A 6,401-nucleotide genomic window follows, 5' to 3' on the forward strand; every position below is an offset into this window, starting at 1 on the left:
GACCGTCCGTTGATGATCGGGCGACTCACGATCACCGATACCCCTTCGACCGCGTCTTTTTGCTTAAGAGTCCTCAGTTTCTTAAACAATCAACCCGCTGTCCACTTGTGGGTTATAATGAGTCTAGGAAACAATTACGGGTTAGCCCCTGGGCGTCTGTCTATTCTGCTCGCAGTCTAGAGAGTAGTAAAATTAGAGAATTAATTCTGGGAATTGATTTTTAATACAAAAATAATTCTACAAACTTGTATAATTCATATTAAATTCATTTTAACTCCAAATTGAGTCATTCTAGTTGCAATAATTTTGTATGAATATTGTTTATCACCTAGTACCTTTGTTTAACCATGAAACTTCAATTAAAATTGCTCAATTGAATTAATCTATTCTAGGTGCTAAATGGTTTCAGAAATTCATAACTCAATATCCGTAGCTCCGAATTTAGGGGTTCTTGTTTCTATGATCTTGTAGCAACGCGTAGATCATAATTATACAGTTTATCCTTATGTTTGGTGTAATGTTAATTTTGCATATACACTCTTTGTTTGTAATGCTACGACTAGCGTGAGGACACATGTCATCTGAAGAGCAAGTTGGTACCTGGAATCTCAAGTGACAGGCAAGTTGTGCCCTTGATCACTTATTTTTACCCACTCATGTTCTAATTAATCATAATGATCTGCATAGGTTAATTTTGATGGGACCCAATAAGTTACCCTAGTTTTATTATCTTTATACCTTGTTTACCACTGAACTTTTTGGGTAGTACTTGCTAGTGCTTTATGTGGTTTTGGGTATGAAGATACATTATTCATGATCACACTTTTATTATCTATTTATTATTACTATTTATGATAAGATCATTATGTTAATTGGAACATGGAGCAACCACCCGGGAAAACAGTGCTACCACAAGGGTTTAATGGGACGCCCTTGGCTGATTAATTAGGAAAGCTAGTGGAAGACTACCTTACCCGAAAGGGGCAAGGGCAGTAGGGGAGTGGTCAGTGTAGGGAGGTCCTTGGGATGATTTTGCTGCGATGGCGGTCATGCGAGGGGTCCCTGCATTGGAGCTTCCTATAAACTGTAGCGGGTTTTCTGAAGCTAGTGGAACTTTGTAAAGGCCTCGTAGTGTTATCCTGCCTCGCCTCCTAGGTAGAGGTGTATGGGAAGTCGTGATCCCTTGGCAGATGGGTAACATGACTTGTGGGTAAAGATGTGCAACCTCTGCAGAGTGTAAAACCGGTATACTAGCCGTGCTCAGGGTCATGAGCAGCTCGAACCCTCACATGATTAAATTATGGAACTAAATTCAATTTGTCATATGCATTGCATCGCAGGTGAGGTTGTTACTTTTGTTCTACTATTTAATTGGGTTGGTATTTACTTGTACTTAGTAACTGCTAATAAAATTTTGACCAACTTTAAAAGCAATGCTCAGGTCTAACCATCCTCTTTGGTAAGCCCTACACTTCACGTGAGCTCCCATCTTTGGCGAGTTCATGCACATTATTCCCCACAACTTGTTGAGCGATGAACGTATGTGAGCTCACTCTTGCTGTCTCACACCCCCCCACAGGTCAAGAACAGGTACCACAGGATGAGGCGCATGGAGGTTGATGCGATGTGTTCGTGAGAGGTCTAGGCCGTCGTCTCCCAGTCAACTTTGGGTTGCTAGACCGTTGTCTCCTTATAATGTAATTAATTATTTATTTTGTATAGAACTCCTATTATATAGAAAAGATGTGACATTCGATCATGTGCCATGATTCATCATATGCGTGAGACTTGGTCCCAGCACACCTGGTGATTATGTTCGCGCCCGGGTCTTGGTGCCCCGAAACTCGAGTGTGACACGACCGCACCGGGGCAAAGATAATCGACACTCTCTCAAAGAGTGTCGGTTTTCCGAAGCTCGAAGCTGATATTAGCAGCTACCGGCGACAACATATCGTCGGTAGATTGTTTTATTCCAACTTCAAGGTAAAATTCTTGTGATGAAGCAAAATTTTTCTTTTTTCTTTTTGCGATGAAGCAAATTTGCTGATGAAGGTTTATTTCTACAGAGTATGTTGCTAAGCAAAGCACTGCAAATGCAGCATGGCCTCGAATACAAAAAGAACGAAATTATAATCGAGGGTCTAGAAAACAAAATTAAAGATTATGAAGCTTCTCTTGAGAAGAAGGATTTCCTGCTTCAGGCAATGGAGGGTTCACTTGCAGAAGCCCAAGTCGAAAACGCTAGATTAAACGAGGAACTTTTCCAAAAATCAGAGAGTTTCGAACAAGAGAGAAAAGATTTGCAGACAAAATACGAAGCTGAAGCTGAAAAAATACAAAACTGCAGCAATCTTTGAAAGAGCTTCGGGACATGTGTTTGGGTTTTGGCAGCCGTTGCGTACAGCGATTGAAAAAAGTTTTTAACTCAGTTGGGGCCAGCGCTGAAAAATTTACCCCTTCAGCTGAAAACATATCAAGCACCTTCGAACACATTGAAGGCGAAGTCGAGGCGCTTGATGAAGTGATAGCCGGGCACAACGACTTCTGTGCCCTGCTAGCTTCTCGCGGCACAGCTGCAACATTTCTGAAGGCTGGCTGTACGCACGCAAAGATTGTGAAAAGACCGACCTTCAACCTATCTCCAATAGATTTGATTGACATCCCCATTGAAGCCCGGAGCATAGAGAGCAAATTTATAACACAGATTTGGGCGAAGGGTGGTCGGGATTTGGCTGGTGACGAGGTCCGAAGCTTGCTTAAGCCAGTATGAAACTTATACATGTTGCTTACCTTCTCTTGTAATTACTTTTTACCTTATAATGCTTTGTTGTGCATAGGATAATGGTGCCGAAGATTGATAGTATGAAGCACATTCTAAAGGTTGTTGAATCTATTTTTTAGGCCTACCTCCATAGAGCTTAAAGGCATTTGTATTATCTTTGTAAAAAATATTGTAAACAAGAATTGAACATTTCTTTGTATATTTGTCCATACCTTGTAATATATTTTTACCTTTCCAACCATGTATAAATTGCTTTGCTGTAGACAAAACTTGTATCTTTTGAGCCGAAGGCGAAAACACCTTCCCTTCTTTTCGTACACAACGAAGCATATTCTTGCTTCTTCATGCTCATCGAAGCATTGTTATCAAAGCTAAAGTATTTCTATTTGTGCTTCATGTTATGATGATGATCTTACGAATGTCTACATGAATGTATATGAATGCAATGAATGATGTAATGTAATGTGCAAATGAATGTCCCGAACACACACACGAAACCACACCCAGACTCTGCATCCCCTTAGTAACGACTTATGAGTCTTTTAAGCTCTGCATCCCCTTAGGAACGACTTTTGAGCTTCTTCACCTTCTATTTTGGTAGCATTTAAGTTCTGCATCCCCTTAGAAACGACTTTTAAACTTCTTCACCTTATATTTCAGTGGTATTTGGCTCTGCATTCCCTTTGGAACGACTTTTGAGCAGAAAACTTACTCCGCGCTCCGTTAGGAACGACTTTTGCATCTTCATCAAATTTTTGGCTCTGCATTCCTTTAGGAACGACTTTTGAGCAGAAAACTTACGTCGCGCTCCTTTAGGAATGACTTTTTTGCAGCTTCGTCATGCTCTGCATCCCCTTGGGGACGTCTTTTGAGCTTCTCCCTGTTTTTCTTCTTTTGCACACGATGGTGTAGGCTTAGATTTTACATATTACATCTTTGGGGGATTTGGCCCTCGTAGGGCTAAATAAGAATGAAAAATTACAAGCTATGGCCCCATTAAAAACTTTCTCCCCACTTGAAAGGAAAAGGGTGCCATAGAAAAAATGAAAAAAAGATTACATCAGATTACACATAGTATCACCGAAGCTCATCCGCATTACAAGATCTGGGTATGTCGTTGCCGTCCATATCCTTCAATCTATAAGAACCGGGTCTTGACGAAGATACTACCAGAAAAGGACCTTCCCACTTCAGTTGTAACTTGCCCACTATATCTGGGTTGGCCACTCTCCGAAGCACCAGATGCTCTGGCTTGATGTTTTTCAATCGAACTTTTCTATCATGCCACTTTATTGTTTCAGCCTGATATTTATTGATGTGCTCTATAGCCTGAAGTCTGGTCCCTTCTATAGTATCTTTTGTTACTTGATAATCAGCTTCGTCTTCTGTCGAAGCTACTGTTCTTATTGACCCTGTCTTTGCTTCTTCTGGAGTTATTGCTTCGTCACCAAATAAGAGCTTGAAGGGTGTAAATCCTGTTGACCTTGACGCAGTTGTGTTGTGGCTCCAAACCACTTTAATCAGCTCGTCTGGCCACTTTCCTCTGGGCTGGTTGAAGATTAGCTTCATTATTCCTGTTATTATAATGTCACTTGCTCTTTCTACCAGCCCATTTGATTCTGGATGCCTAACTGATGCAAAATGAATCTTCATACCAATTCGGTCACAAAAATCTTTGAATGCTTCGGCATCAAATTGTGTACCGTTGTCCACAGTTATTGCCTTCGGCACACCGAAGCGACAAACAATATTTTGCCAGAAGAATTTTTGCACCGTAACCGAAGTTATTGTAGCTAAGGGCTTCGCCTCAATTCACTTGGAAAAATATTCTATTGCCACTACAACATACTTCAAGTTGCCTTGTGCTAGTGGGAGTGGACCCAACAAATCTAGGCCCCATCTTTGCAATGGCCAGGTTGGTTGTATTAACTGAGTTAGCAACGAAGGTTGTTTCTGGTCTCTTGCACATTTTTGTCAATTTTCGCACCTTTGAACCAGATCTGTTGCATCCGAAGCTGCATTCGGCCAATAAAATCCTTGTCTAAAAACCTTTCCCATCAAAGGCCTAGACCCAATGTGAGATCCACACAAACCTTCATGTATTTTCTTCATTAGCTCTATACCTTCGGTTCTGGATAAACACTTGAGAAGTGGAGAGCAGACTCCATGTTTGTATAAATCCCCTTCTATTATGACATATGGTCTTGTCCTTACTTCCATTCTTTTGTTATAAATTTCGTCGTTTGAAAGGCAGTTACCCTGGAGAAAAGATATGATTTCAGTCCTCCAATCTTTACTATGTACAGGTGATATTGCAAACACTGCTCTCTCTAGAAGTTCGACCGAAGGTGCTTTTATTGTTTCAAAGAATACTTCCGAAGGTAAAGGGAGCCCATGTGTTGCTGACTTAGCTAGTAGATTTGCATGTTCATTTTCCCCTCTTGGAATATTTTTTACAGAAAAACCTTCGAAGGAAGCCTCCAACCTTCGGACCGTGTCCAAATATTTTTCAAGCTTCGGATCCCTTGCCTTGTTGCTTTTATCTACATGGCCAGCAATGACCTGAGAATCAGTTCTAAGGACTGCTCTTCTTATTCCCATTCCTTTTAGCTTCCGAAGCCCCAACAGAAGGGCTTCGTACTCAGCAATGTTATTTGTACAACTAAAGTCTAGTCTTGCTGCATAGCATGTTCTGACTTTGGAGGGTGCTAGTAGAACAGCAGCCGCTCCTGCGCCGAAGGTTCCCCAAGAACCATCACAGAAGACTATCCAAGCTTCGACATCTTTTGTTACTTCTTCTCCATGAGCCCCTGGCGTCCAATCAGCAATGAAATCCGCTAACGCCTGGGACTGAATTGAGGATTTGTGTACATAATCAATAGAGAATTCATTGAGCTCGACAACCCATTTTCTGATCCTCCCAGTGGCTTCTCTATTCCTCATTATGTCCTTCAGAGGTTGTGATGAAGGAACAATTATATGATATGCTTGAAAATAATGTCGAAGCTTCCTTGAGGCCATCAACACAACATATAACACCTTCTCCAATTTTGTATAATTTTTCTTTGATAAGCTTAGAACTTCGGAGACGAAATATACTAGATCTTGTCTTTTAACTTGACCATCTTGCTTCTCCTGTACAAGCGTCGCACTAACTACAGAGTGAGAGGCTGCTACATATAAGAGTAACGGAGCCCCTCGCAAAGGTGGAGTTAGAGTTATCAAGTCTATCAAGTATTGCTTTAACTCTTCGAAAGCCCTTTGTTGAGACTGACCCCATTGGAAAACTTCGGCTGACTTTAGTATTTCAAAGAATGGTAGATTCCTTTCTGCTGATCTTGATATAAATCTATTTAACGATGCTAGCCTTCCTGCCAACCGTTGAGCCCCCTTCTTTGAATTTGGTGGCTCCATCCGAAGGATAGCTTCGATCTTATTTGGGTTAGCTTCGATTTCCTTCGTTGACACCAGACAGCCAAGGAACTTGCCGTTCTTTACTTCAAAAACACACTTTTCTGAATTTAGTTTAAGACCAGCTTGCCTGAAATTGGCAAATGTCTCTTGCAAGTCAGCAATATGATTCTCTTGCTTCATGCTTTTTACTATGATGTCATCAACA

The sequence above is a fragment of the Zea mays genome, chromosome 2 (assembly GCF_902167145.1).
Source record: "Zea mays cultivar B73 chromosome 2, Zm-B73-REFERENCE-NAM-5.0, whole genome shotgun sequence".
In the NCBI taxonomy this organism is placed as follows: domain Eukaryota; kingdom Viridiplantae; phylum Streptophyta; class Magnoliopsida; order Poales; family Poaceae; genus Zea; species Zea mays.